General features: G+C 46.8%; 1 protein-coding gene across 3 annotated transcripts in view; it reads right to left on the reverse strand.

The window, feature by feature from the left end:
• The window catches only part of Fgd3 (FYVE, RhoGEF and PH domain containing 3), a 67,780-nt gene extending 57,296 nt beyond the window's left edge, over positions 1 to 10,484 (reverse strand). The window contains exon 1 of one of the 3 annotated variants that reach the window (XM_029556017.1): positions 10,183 to 10,484. The gene's annotated coding sequence lies outside the window, so the exon portion shown is untranslated. Of the gene's footprint in view, positions 1 to 1,246; positions 1,339 to 10,182 lie in introns of those variants that run through there. The other 2 variants (XM_008852841.2, XM_008852849.1) reach the window with 2 other exon arrangements.
• Between the last annotated feature and the right edge of the window lie 7,559 nt (positions 10,485 to 18,043).

The raw sequence follows: 18,043 nt of genomic DNA on the forward strand, positions 1-18,043 counted from the left end.
CAGCCTAGCCTACTTGGTAAGCTCCAGGCTCTGTCTCAAAAACAACAAGGTAGGCATGACCTTGCATCAGTGTTCTCAACAGCTCCTAAGGAGTAACACTTCACATTGTCCTCTGGCCTCCACATGCATGGATACAAGTAAGCAAGCGCACATGTGAGAGGGCAGATACACACACACAAACACACACACACCACCATCACCACTACCACCACACACACATCGGCAGGCAATAACCACTCTGGGTGTTAAGGAGGACCAAGCTAAACTAGGAAAGAGCTGTATTAACTTTGAACCTCAGTGTACCTGACATCACTCAGATCCCACTTTCCAGACAGAAATTGAGGCAGAGTCTGAGCAGCTGCCCAAAATCACAGTGCTGTGGCTCTCTGTCTATTACCCTGTGTCTGGCTTTCTTCTCCATCAGGGTCCCCTCCCTGTCTCCCTATAGTTGTTCATCCTCTACAGCACTCACCAACCCCAGAAAAAATAGAAACAGGCTAGTCATCCACAATGATAGTGACTCCCACCTTGCACACCCCACAGGTCCCAGAGCCCTGCTCCTCAAGCCTCAGTGTCCCCTTTGCACAGTGTACAGCATCATGGTGGCATCAGATTGTTCTACCTCTGTGGCTGTGACCCTGCCCTTGGGCTGCCAGTCTCCTAAGGTGGCCTCACCACTGCCTAGAGCTGTCCAGGCCCAACCCAGGGGTCTGGAGGAGTCCTTGGTGGGCTCAACTCTCTTTCCTAGCAGCACCCTACTAGACGGGCCCACTTGTTAATATCTGAACTGTAGAGGGAAGCCCTATCCCCTAAAGACATACTTGGGATCACCTCCTCAGCTCAGACAGAGAATGACCTACACTGTCCTGTAGTCCCAACTGGCTGAGACACTCTGAGTAGAGTGTCCCCACTACTACATGGGGGTCAGCCTTGGACCAGTGCCCTCCTGGGATTCCCAGGGGGCACAGGAGTCACAGACAGACTATCCATCTCATAAGTCTGAGTTGTGTCCCCCACTATCCAGCACTCTGTAGTTTACAAAGGCTTCTCATATTCTCCATTCAATGCCTGAACAATTCTGTCTTTTTACCAACACCAGAGGAAACCACAGAAAGACAACAAAACAAGACGCCACCAGCACCCTACGGCAGCTTCCTGCCTTGAAAATAGCCGTTGCTCATGAATGGCTCCTGCTTGGCTTCTAGCACCCTCCCAATACCCCCTCCAAGGTTCCCCCTCACAGTACCAGACAGAATCTTGAGGCTCAGCGAAGACCCCAGGGGCCAATCCCACTCAGTGTTCTCCCAAGACCAGCGCATATCTTCCTCAGGGCTGAACTTCATGTGAGAGCAAAACACAACTTCCTTTTTCTAATTTTTGCAATATGGGTCACAAAAGGATGGCGTATGAGCATTTCCGTAGCAATGACGCAATGTGAGAGGAGTTTGGTTTGCTGGTTCTGAGGGGCCTCATCTGCTGGTGGTGGGAATAACTTAAAAAATGTAATCCTTAGCCATAGCCAGACTGGGCTCCTGGCTATGCGGCAGTAGCCAGGGTCGGGTTCAAATTTAACAAGCTGCTGGGCAGGTCCCTGAGTTCCCTGGCCAAGAAACCACTGCAACCACCCTCCTTCATCTGACTCAGTGAGTTCCTCTGAGCAGACCTGAGACCACTGTTGGCTGCAGGGAGAGGGACTCATCAGGGGCTGGGTGGCCCAGGCCAGACAGGCCCTGAGGTCCCATGCAGTCTTCAAACCTTGATGGGTGTAACAGAGAAATGGCCACAGAAGGCTACAAAATGCAGATTCCACTAAAGACAGATAGTCTCAAGGTGACCCCAGTGACCTAGACAGGCCCTGGTGACCTGGCCCACAAGGACTGCCCCCACAGGGCCTGTGTATGTGAATGCAGAAGCCAAAAGTCAACACTAGGTGTTTTCCTCAACTGTTCTCCCCCACAGGGCCTGTGTATGTGAATGCAGAAGCCAAAAGTCAACACTAGGTGTTTTCCTCAACTGTTCTCCACTTATTTTTTTAAATTTACTTTTATTTTATGTGTACCAGTGTTTTGTGTGCATATATGTAAGTTGCACCTCAAGCACGTAATGCCTGCAAAGGTGCGAAAAGCATATTAGATTCCCTGGAGCTGGAGTTATGGACAGTTGTCAGCTGCCATGTGGGTCCTGGGAACCAAATCTAGGTCCTCTGTAATAGCAGTCAGTGCTCTTAACCACTAAGCCATCTTGCCAGTCCCTCCAGCTTATTTTTATTTTTGAGACAAGTTCTCTCACTGAACCTGGAGCTCTTCAATTTGGCTAGAGTGGCTGGTCAGTGAGCCCCAAAGATCCTTCTGTCTCGTCCTCACCACTGTTGGGATTACAAGTACGTATCACTCTATGCTGGGCTTTTTGTGTGGGTACTGGGGATAAAATTCAGATTCTACGCTTGGACAGCAAGCACTTTACTGACTGTGCTATCTCCTCAATCTCCTAAACTCTTATTTTACTTAGTTATTTTTGTGTGCATATGTATATGTGCACATGTTGATGCACATGCATGTGTGGGTATACATACATCTGTATGCACTTGTGTGTTGAGGCCAAAGGACAACCTCACATGTCATTCATCAGGGGTCATTCATCATATTTATTTATTTAGGGTGTCTGAGTGTTTTGCCTGTATGTATATAAGGGCACCAATGCCATGCAATGCCCTCAGAGGCAGCAAAGGGTGTTGGGTTTCCTGAAACTGGAGTTTAGGGATAGTTGTTAGCCACCATGTGGGTGTTGGCTAACACCAGCCAGCCAGTGATCTTAATCACTGAGCCATCTCTTTAGCCCCCATCCGTCTTTTTCTTTCTTTTTCTTTTCTTTTCTTTTTTTTTTTTTTTTTTTTTTAGATAGTGTTGCTAGCTGATCTGAATCTTGCCAAGTAAAAGCGAGGCTGGCTGACCAGTGGGCCCCAGGGATCTGCCTGTCTCTGTCTCCCCAGTGCTGAGATTATAAGTACACACAGTGCATCCCGCTTTTTTACGTGGGTTCTGGGATTCAAGCTCAGGTCCTCGTATTTGCAAGGCGAGAATTTTACCCACTGAGCTATCTCCCCAACCCATAAACTCTTATTTTTTTTTTTAAAAAAAAAGCAATTTCTTTGGGCCTTCAGCCTCTTTGTCAGGTACAGGCAACCATGTAGCCACTATGGGGTATGACAGGGTCCCATGAACAGCCACCCTGCAGGCACCTGTGGCAGTACCTCGTGGGGGAAAATATGATGTAACTATGGGACCAAAAAGAAAAAAAAAGCTACAGCTTCATCAATCAATCAGCAAAGGGACCTATTAATGGCAACCCATAGTGACTCCCCTGAACATTTCCACAGAATGTTATTATAACTGGGGAGTTGCTCCATGAGTTCCCAAATGATGTCTACCCCAGCTGGAAATGGGGTCTTGCCTGAGGTGGACATGTGCTCCTCCAAGTGTGCTCAGGTTTTGCATGTATGGAGGGGTACTGGGCTGTAAGATGCCCTCTGTTTACCTCCCAGGTGTTCTATCTTTTGACCTAGAAGACTGGAAAACACTGAGAGACAGTACCTGTTTGTCCCCTTGATGTGTAGTCAGAGAGGGCCATGGTGTATGTCCCCCTAGAGATCCAGCTCAGGACACACTGGCCCATCCCCTTCTAAAGGTGAGACTGAGGTAATACAGAGCTCATCCTCGTGTTTCCTTCTGAACTTACTGAGCACTATTGGGAGGTGCAAAGCTGCTGCACACAGGAGTGACAGGCCAGGGTGGTCAGGATCGCCAAGGGCTAAGAGGTGTAGTCTTGGCAGGATATAGAACTTCTCAGAGTCTCAATTCTTCTTCCATAAAATGGAGAGGACACAATACATGTGTTGGACATATTGTGAGGAATGAGGTCTGGCCCATGGCAAATGCCCAAAGAATCTTAACCCTTGTCTGAATCGTCATTGCTCTGTTGTCAATGCCTGGCCTGGAAGAGTTTGCTTCACTCCCTGAAAGGCCAGGTTCCCTGAGGAGGCAGCCTTGGGTCATCCAGATGCTTCCAGCTCAAGCCAGGAAGGACAGCACCTAACAACCAATGCAATACAGTTGTACTGCACATCCTAAACCTGGAGGCTGGCAGTTTGGAATCCCATCAGGACTGGGACATGGGACCAGGCCCACCAGGAATACAGAATCAGCCAAAGAAAGTCAAGGTGAACCACACAATGGCAGGCTAGAGATGAAAATCTGAAAGAAGAGGGTTTGGAGTAGGTGAAAGACAAAAGTAGCAGGGAAGAGAAAACAGAACTAAGGCCCCCAGTGTCCTTTTGTCCCTGAACTCGGGGTCTCTGCAAGAGCAGCCAGTGCTCTTAACCGCTGAGCCATCTTTCCAGCCCCCAAAATATATTTTTTAAAAGAATCATGTCCTTAACAAAACAAAAAAGAATCATGTCCTTAAGAACAGCTAGAAAGTAAACTACCCCCAACAGAGGTTACTATTTATTCAATGATATGAAAGTGCCTACAGTGGGAAAGAGAAGCCAGAACTTCAGTCATGGGAAGCTCATCCATGAAGAGAAAGCTCAACCAGGAACTCCAGCTGACTGCCTCAACTTCCCCCAGTCAGTTTCTGCTGCTGGATGTTATAAGCACCAGAGAATGAATCATTCTCTCTCTCTCTCTCTCTCTCTCTCTCTGCCCTCTCTCCCTCTCTCCCTCTCCCTCTCCCTCTCCTTCTCTGTTCTTTTACTTGAAAACCTCACCAGAGGGGATACAGTGCTCTGCTGGGAACTCTGTCTCTATAGGGAACTCCAGCTGATCGCCTTACTGGTGCTTCCCCAGTTGATTACTGCTGGGTGTTTTGAACACCTAATTTGATAATACTTTCTTCCTTTTCTTTCTTCTTTCTGTGCATTTCTTCCTTTTTTCCCCTTTGGCTTGTTAAATACTTAATAAACTCACTCATTCAAAATCAAAAGTATGGTTGTCATAGATCATTCTCCAGACTGAACCCCTGAGTCAGCTTGCCAGCCTCCACTTATTTTTTTTTTTTGAGACAGTGTCTCTCATTGTATCTGGAGCTCACCAATTCAGCTAGACTGGCTGGCCAGTGAGTGCTAAGGATCCACCTGTCTCATTTCCCCCAGCACTGAGGTTACAGATATGTGTCACTGCAGCTGGCTTTTATGTGGATAATATGGATCTGAATTCAGAACCCCACAGTGAGCACTTACCCACTGAGCCATCCCCCAACCCTACAACCCCCTTCTGTTTGTTGGAGTCACAGTCAGTCACTCTAGCCATAGGGGCAAGGTGCACAGAGCCTGGCTGCTTTTCCAGTCACCTACCTATTTGGGAGAACTGAGAGCCACATGTCCCAAATTCTTCCTGGAACCCTTCAGATTCCAAGTATTGGACAAAATGTTCAAGTGAGTCTCATGTTTCCATCAGGACAAGAAAACACCAGACCAGCAAGGCAGAAGGGTGGAGACCTTCCTATTACTCCAAACAGGCTTAGACAGGGGGCACATGTGTGTACCTGTATATATAATGGTCGTGTATGTGTGCGTGCACATGTGTGCATGTGTATGCGGAGGCCAGAGGTTAAGCTTGAATGTAATTCTTTAGGCTCCATATTCCTTTTCTTTTTTTGACACGGGGTCTCTCACTGGCTTGAAATTTGACAAGTAGGCTAGGTGGCCAGAGATCCACCTCCCCATCCCTGGGATTATAAGCATGTGACACCACGTCCAATTGTGTGTGTACATGTTCATATGGATATGTAAACATGTGCATGCAAGTGCGCATTTATACATGCCTGGGGAAGCCAGAGGTCAACATCAGGTATCTTCCTCAATCACTTGCCCCCTTATTTTTCCAGAGACAGTTGCTCACTGAACCTAGACCTCATCATTTTGGCTATGCTGACTGGCCAGAGAGCTCCAGGCCCCAGCACTAGAGTTACAGACACAGCTGTTTCACTCTACTTTTACACAAGTTTTAGGGATCCAAACTCAAGTCCTTATGCTTGTACAGCAGGCACTCTGCTAACTGAGCCATCTCCCCAGTCCATGTACAGCTTTTTAAAAAATATTCTTTGAGGCAGGGTCTCACTGTCTCACTAGTAGTCCTGGCTGGACTGTTGTGTAGACCAGACTAGACTTACATTCAAAGAGATCCACCTGCCTCTACCACTTTAGTGCTGAGATCAAACATGTGCAACCACACAAGACCATGTACAGCTTTTTTTTTTCAATGTGAGTTCTGGGGATCACACTCAGGTCCTTGTACTTGCAAGGCAAGTACTTTACAGACTTAACTATCTCCCCAACTCCCAAGGGGGCATCTTAGTCAGCTGCTAGGCCCCATGACAAATCCTACTAAGTGTTCCTCTGAATGACAGGGAGTTAAAAGTTTGCAGAGGACTGCTCAAGTGCCTGTGCTGGGATGATGAGCTTACGGGAATGTCTGCTTTCTTCTCAATGCTCTTCAATAACACATACATTTTTACAAAGAGCATTTACACTATTTGTAATCAGGAGAAAAGCCAATCTGTTTAAAAATAAAGGCACAAAACTTGTTGCTCATCCCAAGCCTAGACCTCTTGCACAATGAGAACCAGCTGTCTCCATGTCTGTTTATGTATGGAAATTTTAATTTCCACTTAGCTACCCTAAATCTCTCTAAGGAAAAATGTGGTCAGGAAACCAAGAAGGAAGGGATGCTGAGTGTAAGCTTGCTTTTTGAAAACAAATTTTATTGCAAAAAGTTTTCTAGGTTGCATTATACTGAAATGGTATTCAGGTCAGGGATGAACAACATTTCCTAAACTTTGACACTAATTTTACCTTCAATTGCCTTCCCTTCTGATCATGTGGCAGGAGGGTACCGGAACCTGTGAGGTCTGTGTGCAAAGTCAGCCAAGCTCATTGACCTTGGATGAGTCCTTCAACACAGGACACTAGGTCATACATGCAAAATGCAAGCAGGAACTCGCTGATTAATCAGTCTCTTTACTTCTTGAGTTTAAACAAAAAAGAATGGCTTTTAAAATATCTGACAGTTTAGTCTTAGCCCAAGGAGCACTGAACTAAGGAGGCAATGCCAGCTCAGTGAAGTGGCATTTTGAGAGCTTCCCAGACAGGGGGCGTAATTACAGGGTGGCTCTGGCAGTCACTCAGACAACATTTGAGCATGAAGTAGAAGCAATTGTTTCCTCCATTCTACAACAAAAAGCTCTGATGTGTCCACCTTTCATGCAAGGACTATGGCTGGCGCATTTTTTTTCTCTTTACACTGTTAAAAAATTATTGATGTGTAAATAGAGAGTGATCCATAAAAACTAAGGCATTAAAGGGGTGGCCACGCCTCCCCTCTATCAGGCCCTGAATAGACCATAATTCCAGCATTGTTCAGGGGCAGCTGCATGGCAGCAGCCAGGAACTTGCCAAAGCCTGAGAGATGCTGGGGCCTGCCTCTACTCTTGGTGTCCAATTGAGACATCAAATCTGGCAAATGGTTATTTTAACCACCACTTGGACCCGCCCTTTACTGTTCAGTCCTTAGCTTCAACTCCTCATTAAGCAAAGATTACTCAGAATTCAACAGCACATGTGTGCTTGGAAGGTTTCCTTTATAAGCATGATGCTGAACTTGGAGGCAGGGAGCTAAAGATGCCCACAGTGGCTCTGTGGGAGTTATCCAGAAGGATGGAGAAAGGGATGAAAGGCAAGAGGGAGGGAAGGAGAGAGGGAGAGAGGAAAGAAGGATTCGATTAGTATATTGTGTATCTAGTCAGCAATTGGTTAGTTGAATCCCTGGAATAGCACAGAGCTCCTTGGCCACAGGGCCATTAAGAGTTCCTCAGCTGTACTGGGGATATAACTTAGACTGTCTAACATGTTTAAAGCCCTGGGTTTGATTCCCCAGCACTGCATAAACTCAGTGTAGTGGTTCACACATGTAATCCCAACACTTGGGAGATAGAGGTAGGAGGATTAGGAGTTCAAAGTTATCATTGGCTATATAGCAGGTTTGAGGACAGCTTGAACTCCTTAGCAGCTGGGGGAGGGTGGCTGGTTACGTCTTCATTAATGCACACAGGTATTTGACAGACACCCCCAGGGGAAGATGCTGGTCTGGACAGTATAGCATCATTCTCTTTCTTCTTCCTGAACACATCTCTAAACATAAGCATCTTATATTTAATGGAACCAGTGGCCATGCAGACACACACAGGGCCTTAGATGCACCCCTCATGGCCCTACACACACAGTGACCTGGGAATGCTAAGTTGATTCCCCAGCCCAGGCTATTCTATCTCTGATGGTCCCCATAAAGCCTCCCTCCATTAGACATTGTGGGTGCCCTGACAAGGGCCTGAAGCTGCCAGGCTGAAATGGCACTGCACCCACTAACTTGGGAAAGAGACACAGATATGCATGCCCCCGCCCCCACCAAGCCTGGGGGTAGGAAGTGCTTATCAGTCCCAGCTGCCAGGCACTCAGAGCACAAATGCACCGTTGTCTCTCCTACCCTACAGAAAGTTGCTAGTAGGTAACATATGGCCCCATTTTCAACTGAGAAAACTGAGTCAAATGTCAGATTTCTACCCACACCTGTCTTCTTCTGGGCACCAGCCCATCAGTGGCATGTGCTCCATAGTGGCAGATGAATGTGTTCTACTCTGTCCCCTAGGACATGTATAACCCAGTCTCCAGGGACCTGAAGTAATGCCAGACCCACAGCAGTCTAAGAAGCCTAGGGTCATCCAAGAATCTCACCAAGAACCCAGAGATAAGCCTTCACTTCACAGATAAGGAAACTGAGGCCTCTGGCCCCAGCCCAAGCTCTGCTCAACAGTGTCTAAGGCCTGAGGCCTGAAGATGAGGCAGTACCCCTGGGACCCAGCCCAACCCTGGAGCAGATGGATTGGGCGCCAGTCACAGGCTCTTGATAAACAAGACCAGGGCCCTGGCTTTCACTAAAGCCAGCTGTCCTTTAATGAACCACCCCCTGCCCCAGCACAGACCAGGAAAGGAAGAGCCATAGACTGTGGCCAAAAACAGCAGGGTTCCCTACTGCTGAGCCGCTTGACTTCTCTGTATAAGGAATAGTTCAGTGACAATCTCGCTGAGACCTAGGGCTGTTCACGCCTTCATAGTTTACTAAATTGAATCCCATCTCCATGCACACAGATAAACACGTATTCTTTTCACAAGGCTAATTTCAGGCAATGATGCCTATGTCCTCAGCCATTCTGGAATATGACAACTTTCAGCTTGCCATAATTTGTAGATCAATATAGAACATAAGAAACATACAGGTGAGCCTGGTGTGGTGGTTCACACCTGTAATCCCAGCATTTGGGAGATGGAAGACTGAGAGTTCAAGACTAGCTAGCCTCAGCTATAGAGTAAGTTTGAGGCCCGTCTGGGCTACATGAGACTGTTTATGCCTCAAAAAATGAAAAAGAAAAAAAAAAGAAAAAGAAAGGGAGGAAGGAAAGGAGAGGGAGAGAGAGAGAGAGAGAGAGAGAGAGAGAGAGAGAGAGAGAACGAGCCAAAAAGCCCGGGTGTGCCCAGGGGCCTTCAGCGGAAAGTACAGCAGACCACACCATATGGTCCTTCTATAAAGCCCCCTCCCCCCATCTAAGGAGCCAGTTTCTTTAAATGAACCTCTAATTTCACTGCATAAAGCCAAAGACCCTTTTTCTCCTGGTTCGTTTTTCCTTTTATTAGAGGTGACTTTCAGGGAGATGCTGAAAAAAATAAAAAGACCCTTGGCCTCTAACATGGGGTCCCATTATCACGGAAATATATTATTTAAATGCACTTTTTTTTTCTGTTCATTTGGAAATAAAATTGAAAGAGTGTGGCAATGGTGGGGAAATCTCATCAAAACCCCATAGAGATTGTTCAATAAACGCCTAGATAATTCTGGTTGAGAGCCAGGGACCCCAGAGCCACAACTGACAGCCACAGAGGCCTCCTAACAGCCTCACTCAGGAGAGGGCAGAGGGCTGATTAAATCCCTCTTCAAATTTCACACCACACAGCCTCTGTCCTCCTCCTCAGGAACGGTCCTGCCAGCTCCGCCCCCTGGAAACCAGCAGCAGGAGAATCAGCCCCCACCCCTACCCCACGGTGTCTCAAAGCCACCTGAGATCCAAGGTACTCACCGACTTCCCTTGGAGATGAAAGACATTTTAAAACAAACAAGAGGAGTTCATGGCTCCCTCTGCTCCGACCAGGCAACCTTGTAGGATGGCATGCTTTCAGAGGCACAGCTTCCGGAGGAGCTCCTCTGGGTCCCAGAAGGCAGGAAGCTGACGGATCTCTTCAGGGATGTCAAGGGCTGAACTGTGCTTCCAGACTCTGATCAACCTGAGCTGGGGTCCTGCCTCCCTGGCAGCGCCCTTGTCTTCTGCTGGCCACAGCTGCATAGACTGAGCCCTGACAAAGCCAGCACGTGGAGAGCTGGAGAGGCGGGGCTCTGCCTGGGATGCCGCAGACTGGTGCCCATAGCAACATAGGGCTGGCGCTAGGCTGGTGGTGCTGGGTGGTGGTGAGCAGGGGGCTGGTGGTCTGGGGGACCAGGAGTCCATATGGCTTTGGGCTCCATGAGGGTGCAGGAGGGAAGGCTACTTAATTGTCTTGACATCATTGCCCCACCCACTACTTCTGACAGTCGCTTAGGGCCCTGAAGCTGCAGGGAGTTTTAAACACCCTAATACCAAGGAAATGCCCTCTCATGGTGTGGAGACACTTTACTCCATGCATAGGGAGACTGAGTGGAAATGTTCATTTGCTTAAGATATTTGTGTGGGTGGTATGCCTGAGTGTGTGTATCTATGTTAGGCAGGGTGTGTGTTGTGCAGGGTGTGTAGTGTACAGGGTGTATATGTGGCATGCATGGTGTACGTCTGTGTGTGACATGTATATGTGTGGTATCTATGTGCTTTGTAGGTTTGTGGTGAATGCATGTGATGTGGGTGTTGTATTTGTTTGTGGGAGAGTTGAAAAACCCAGACAGTCCCCACCATGGTGTGTATTCGTTTTAAGTGGGATGGGTGGAGTCAGTCCTAAAGTCCTAAGTGCCCACCAGTTGACCAGGAGTCACGAAGTAGTAGCACTGGGTGGCTAGCCCTGACCATCTGCCTCCAAGCCCAGAGCTTCCCGGGTATTTTTCATTTGTCCATACTAGGCTTGGAGGCAGGCATCTCACCACACATCTGGAATTCATCAGAAACCAGGCCAAAGTCCCACTGGTGTCCCTGTAGTGCCCACCATAGGTTGCTGATAGTACAGGAAGAGGGTCCGAAACTCAAGGATCTTTGCTTCTTACTCTATATTTGCCATATATGTTTACATATGTCTATAATACCATGGCAAGAGAATGTTCTAAGGTGCATTAAAACAAGTGTAATAAAAAGAAAACATTTTAAAGGAAAAGGCTTTCCCTAATAGCAGCATCAGTGGGGGGGGTCTGAGCCTTGGTACCCTGGAGATAAGGGTCTTGCTCTACCCCTCTGTGAAGTGGAGATCTCTGAGTAGGTTCTCGATCCTCATGCCTGGAGGAGTCTGTGGATACTAATGCCCATGTTTCTGATGCAGGGTCCTCCTCATGGTCATTGCCTGGTTAATTTCAGTTGTACTGTCAGTATTTATATGTACTTCTTATTCATTAACCATAGTCTTACTCCATGTGCTGCCCTAGGCACAATTTTCCCACTCTGCAATTGATTGCTAAAATTCCCCTGTTGATGTGATCTCTCTTGATGGGGGAACCTTCCAACAAGTCCTTCTGGCTCCTGGTCAGTCCTGTCTTGAACCTTCCCCACCCTCCACCCCTTCATACCCTGGTTGGAAATGGATGGAAACTAGTGATGAAGTGCTTTCTTTCTCCAGTGGATGCAATTCTCTTCCCCAGTCCTGAGCCACAGGCCTACCAAATTCCAGCTGCTGTCCTGGATGATGATCATAGACCATGATTCATTTTATACATTCACCCCCATTTCAAAGATGGACAGAGCATTTTCTGCCGCCCTAACATACCTCTTGCCAGCCAGAGCATGCATACCCATGCCTCTCAGGAGCCCATCTTCTTTATGGTTTTAGAGGTTTTACTTAACTCACGTTATTTTCTTTATGATTTTTGTTTGCATCTCTGCTTGATTACTTGATACAGAGTCTCTGGTATCCAGGCTGGCCTTGAACTTCTGATACTCCTGCCTCTACCTCCCAAGTGCTGGGGTTTTATGTTTATGTGTTGTTGGGGATTGAACCAAGAGTTTCCCCCATCCTAGGTAAGCACTCTACCTGAACTACATCCCCAGTCCTAGAATCCCATATTCTTTTTGCTGCTTTGTTGGTTTTGTTTTTGTTCTTTGTTTTGCTGGTCTGGAACTCACTATATGGACCAAGCTGGCCTCAAACTCGTAGAGATCTGCCTGCCTTTATTTTCTGGTGCTGGGATTAAAGGAATGGGTCACCATACCTGGCCATCTTACATTCTTTATGCCCAGTTGTTCTTTTTAAAAATAATTGCTTATTGGAATTTGAGACAGGGTCTCACTATGTAGCCCTGGCTGGTCTGGAACTCACTATATGGACCAAGCTGGCCTCAAACTCGTAGAGATCTGCCTGCCTTTATTTTCTGGTGCTGGGATTAAAGGAATGGGTCACCATACCTGGCCATCTTACATTCTTTATGCCCAGTTGTTCTTTTTAAAAATAATTGCTTATTGGAGCTGGAGAGATGGCTCAGAGGTTAAGAACACTGGTTGTTCTTGCAGAAGACCTGGCTTCGAATCCCAGCACCCACATGGCGGCTGACAACTGTCCATAACTCCAGTCCCGGGAGATCCGACAGCCTCTTCTGACCTCCGTGGGCATTGCATGACACGGGTGCACTTACCTACATGCAGGCAATACACACATACATATATAATTAAAACAATAATTTTTTTAAAAAATATTTGCTTATTTATTGCATGTGTGTATATGTATATGAGTAAAGGCATGCCTTGGAACAGAGGACAACTTGCAAGAATCAGTTCTCTGTTTCTACTATATGGGACCTGGGGCTCAAACTCAGATTGTCAGACTTGGCAGCAGGCACCTTTACCCACTGAACCATCTCATTAGCCCTCTGACTTAGTCTTGAGTACTATATTGGGGACGGACAGGCAGTGGCCAGATGACCTGCATTGCCATCCCACAATTCCAGCTGCACAAGTATGAGACTGTACACTGTGCTAAGGAGGAGAGGCCACAGCCAGGGGAGGTGCCTGGCACCCTGAAAGTGCTTACCTCTTATCCCTTCCTGTGGAGAGAGTTCTGGCTTCAAAGCTCTAAGTGACCCCATCTGGCCTTTGCTATGCCAGGAAAATCCCTGAAAATAATAGCATTGGCTTGTGGTCTAGGATGAATGTCTTTGTCTCCTCAAGAGCCCTTGATGTGAAGAGCTGAGGCACCGTGTGTTATATGGCCACCAAAATAACCAGAGAGTGACACAGCAACACGGGGAGACACTCAAAATAGGCAGGATTGCAGAAGCTGTGGTTAGTACTTGGAAAATAATTTTTGGAAATGTGGGGCAAGCAGAGCATGTGGGGGACAGTGTGCAAATGTCCCTGTTTCTCCTGCTTTGATGAAAAAGAGAATAAATAAAACCTAGGAGAGAAGGAACTTCTTTGTTTTCCCAGCATTCATCACAGGCACTTTTCATAGGTGACTTCATTTAATTATCCAAATTCAGATCTTTTTGCCAAAAATTCTCAACTGTCTCGCAGGGAAGAAAAAAAAAAAGGAGGGAGGGCTGCTGGATTAGCTTAGTTGGTAGAGAGCTTGCCTAGCATAAAGGAATCCCTGTGTTGGATCCCAGCACCACATAAACTAGGAATGGTGGCACCTGCCTATAATTCCAGCATTCAGTGGAGACAGGAGGACCAGAAGTTCAAGATCATCCTTTGCTATATAGTGGGTTGAAGGCTAGGCTGGGCTATATGAGGATGTATCTTGAAAATAAAAAGAAGAAAAAAAACTGCTTCATAATTTCTAAAACACTGAGAGGGTCATGCACTGACTCATTTCCAGGATTCACCCCAAGTTCTGCTCCCCCAAACAAGCCCCCAGTCATGCTGGCCACATGTGAACCTGACCATGTGTCACACAGAACTCAGACTCAAAGGGTCTGAGCCTATGTTGGACTCTGTGGTTCAAAATCTAAACAACTTTACTTGAGGTTTGAACAGCGTGGGTTTCCCCATGGCACACAGTAAAATACCAGGCATGTTTTAACTCTGAGCGTCATGACCCCAGCAGCTGCCCTGCAGATAGAACATTTCTCCTTTGCTAAAGAACCTCGTTCGCTGACAGCCAGGATAGTCTCCTTTCTCTTTGCATCTGTGTCAGTCTCTCTCCCTTCCTTTCTCTTTCTTTCTCTCTTTTTTTTTTGCATGTGTATGGTGCATGTAGGTGTATATAGGTGTATGTAGGTGCACACATGCCACAGCACACATGTGGAGGTCAGAGGACAACTTTCAGGAGTCAGCTCTTACCTCTTACATTGTTTGAGGCAGGGTCTCTCTTGTTTCTGCTGCTGGGCCACATGCTCCAGGATAGTGAGACCCTGTCTCAGAAAAAAACCCAGAAGTTGTGTTCTCTACGAGTTAATCAAAAGGAAGAAATAATGTAGTACTATATATTGAATACAAAATTAAATAAGAATTGCTTACTAAATATTTACATAGTGAATAAATGACAGGTAAATCACTGAACACTTGGTGGTGCAGTTTGGGGAGGTTACGGGATTTTTAGGAGGTGGAGCCTTGCTGGAGGAAGTGCATCACTTGGGACAGGCGTTGAGAGTTTATAGCCTCACCTACTTCTAATTCTTGCTTTCTGCTTTGCATCTGCAGTTGAAGATGTGAGCTCTCAGCTCCCTGCTCCTACTGTTACACCTGCTGCTAGGTGCCACGCCTCCCCACCGTGATGACTCCAACCATCTGGAACCTTAAGCCAAAATAAATTCTTTCCTCTATAAGTTGTTCTTGGTAGGCCATGATATTTTACAATAGCAACAAAACGTAACTAATACCCATTATGGAACATCATAAATTCTAATCCATAGACTCCAGTAAGGCCATACAGCTGGCTGTGGAATGCCTAGTGGTAATCTCCCAGTTCTATTCACCAGATCTCATGCCTGCTTGGGCTCATCCCCACCAGCAGTAAGTAGAATGCTTCAGCAAGAGTCAAGTGTGTTCATACACACCTCTAATCTCAGCACTTTGGAGGCCAAGATAGGAGGATCACAAATTTGAGGCCAGCATGGACTACATAGGGAGATTCTGATAGGCAAGGAAGAAGGAAGGGAGGGAGGGGGTGAGAGAAGAACATTCTATAAATTCTCAACTTCCAGGGCTTCCTCCTCTCAATGGAGCATCAAGGACTGTGGCGGTAATGAGCAATGTATGCAGCCTCAGCCAGCAAGGACACAGAAATCTCAGCCCTGTAAATGGTAAGTAACTGGATTCTGCCAACAGCCTGAGCAAGCACAGGCCCAGATTCCCTCCTAAAGCCCTCAGAAGGAAAGGGGCCCTGCTGACTTTCAGACTTCAGCCCAAGGAGACCCAGGTTGAACTCTGATCTGAAGAACAATTGGGAAATATGTTTGTGTTGTTTTAAGCCACAAATTGGTGATCACTTTTTCACAGAAGCAGTAGAGAAGTAACTTAGGCCTAGGGCTGCACCTCGATTGATAGAATGCTTGTCTAGCATGCACAAAGCCCTGGGTTTGATAGCCAGCACGACACAAACTGGTTGTGGTGACACATGCCTGTAATCATAGTACTCAAGAGGTAGAGACAAAAAAGAAAAAGAAAGAGAAAGAAAAGACAAACAGAAAGAAACTAATTCAGGATTTTTCTTGCAACTAGAGAAATTGATTTTTAAAAAATTCAAGTTCAAGCCAGGCGTGGTGGTGCACACCTTTAATCCCAGCACTCAGGAGGCAGAGGCAGGCGATCCTTGTGAGTTCCAAGACCAGCCTGGTCTACATAGTGAGTTCAGGTCAGCTGGGACTACAGGGAGACCCTGTCTCAAAAAAAAAAAAATTCAAGTTCAAGGGGCTAGAGAGATAGTTCAGCCCACCTGCTGTTCTTGCAGAGGACCCAAGTTCAGTTCTCAGCACCCATGTCAGGCATCTTACCACTGCCCAGAACAGCTCCAAGGGATCCAATGCCCTTTTCTGGCCTTAAGGACACCTACACACACACATACACACACACACACACACACACACACACACACACACACTCACATATACACACACATATGTACACACATAAATAAAAATGAAATTTTTAAAAATTTAAGTGTGTGAGAGCCGGGCGTGGTGGCACACGCCTTTAATCCCAGCACTTGGGAGGCAGAGGCAGGCAGATCTCTGTGAGCTCAAGGCCAGCCTGGTCTACATAGTAAGTTCCAAGACAGCTGGGGCTACAGGGAGACCCTGTCTCAAAAAAACCAAAAGAAAAAAATTTAAGTGTGTGTTTTGACACTTCTGTGTGTGAGAGAATATATGTGTTTATGTGTGTGTGCACATGGAAGAGGGAGGCCAGAGGCTGACATCAGATGCCTTGCTCAGTTGCTCTCTCCATCTTATTTTTTGACACAGGATCTCTCACTGAATGCAGAACTCACCAATTCAGTTAGATTGGCTGGACAGCAAGCTGCATGGATCATCCTGTCTCAGCCTCCTCACTGCACTGCTGTAATTACAGGCATGTGCCACCAAGCCTGGCTTTTTACTGGGTATCCAGACTCAGATCCTCATGCTTAGGCAACAAGTACTTGGCCATATGAACCATCTCTGCAATCTCTTCTTTTTCTTAAGCAGATTATTTTGGCCTTTTTGGTTACAATGACACAACACTCACACAGATTTTCTACGGTATGGAAAGCAAGTATACCAACTCAGAAATGAACACATAGGCAAATGGGCTGAATAAGAAAACAGGAGCTGCAGAGCAGGCAAATTCAAGAAGGTGGTTTTCTCCAGGGAAGAAGGGAGGGGCTGGGGCTGGGGAGTGGATTGTAGAGAACTGCAGCTTTCAGATGATATGGCTCTTAAAGCCTGCAATAAAAATGACTCAGTGTTGAGAGAGAGAGAGAGAGAGAGAGAGAAAGCATGAAGGGCAGCAGTACATAGTCATTTACAGGAATGAACGTTTCCAGCGCAAGTCCCAAATTTTCCATTATGGAGTATTTTTCTGTCCCAGGCTTTTTTTCCCCTTAAGGCTCCTATCCACCATAGGCGCCAGTCAGTATGGATTTTGTTTTTGTTTGTTTATTTGATTGATTGATTGGGTTTTTTTGTTTGTTTGCAGTTTATGTTTCTTTTTGCTTTAAAAAAAAAAAAAAGCCAGACATGGTGGCGCAGGCCTTTAATCCCAACACTTGGGAGGCAGAGGCAGGCAGATCTCTGAGTTCAAGGCCAGCCTGGTCTACATAGTGAGTTCCAGGACATCTGGGGCTACAGGGAGACCCTGTCTCAACAAGACCAAAAAATAAGTAGAAAACAGCACACCTGTAGTCCCAGCACTTGGGAGGCAGAGGCAGGCAGATCTCTGTGAGTTCAAGGCCAGCCTGGTCTACATAGTGAGTTCCAGGACAGCTGGGGCTACAGGGAGACCCTGCTTCAAAAAGACAACCCCCCCCCAAAAAAAACTGATCTTTCTCTGGTGGGGCACCATGTGGTACCTACTCTGGGGCCTTGATGCACAGGCCTGTATACCTGATGTTTTGTGGGGTTTGGAGGTAACACCATTCCCTTGGAATCTCAAGCCCTCCTTGGTCAAACTCCCACGAATGTATCTCTGTTAGCTTCTCCCTTCCCCTGTGCAATACACCCCTGAGCCAGGCCAGCTGCACCCTGCACAGGCTGGATGAATCAAGGAGGCATCCTGTTCCCAGGTTGGGGCAGAACTGGCTTCAGACATGGCTGGAATGGAACCTGCTCTCCAGGTTCAACTT

This window comes from Nannospalax galili, unplaced genomic scaffold, assembly GCF_000622305.1.
Source record: "Nannospalax galili isolate Female #2095 unplaced genomic scaffold, S.galili_v1.0 scaffold1532, whole genome shotgun sequence".
Lineage (NCBI taxonomy): Eukaryota > Metazoa > Chordata > Mammalia > Rodentia > Spalacidae > Nannospalax > Nannospalax galili.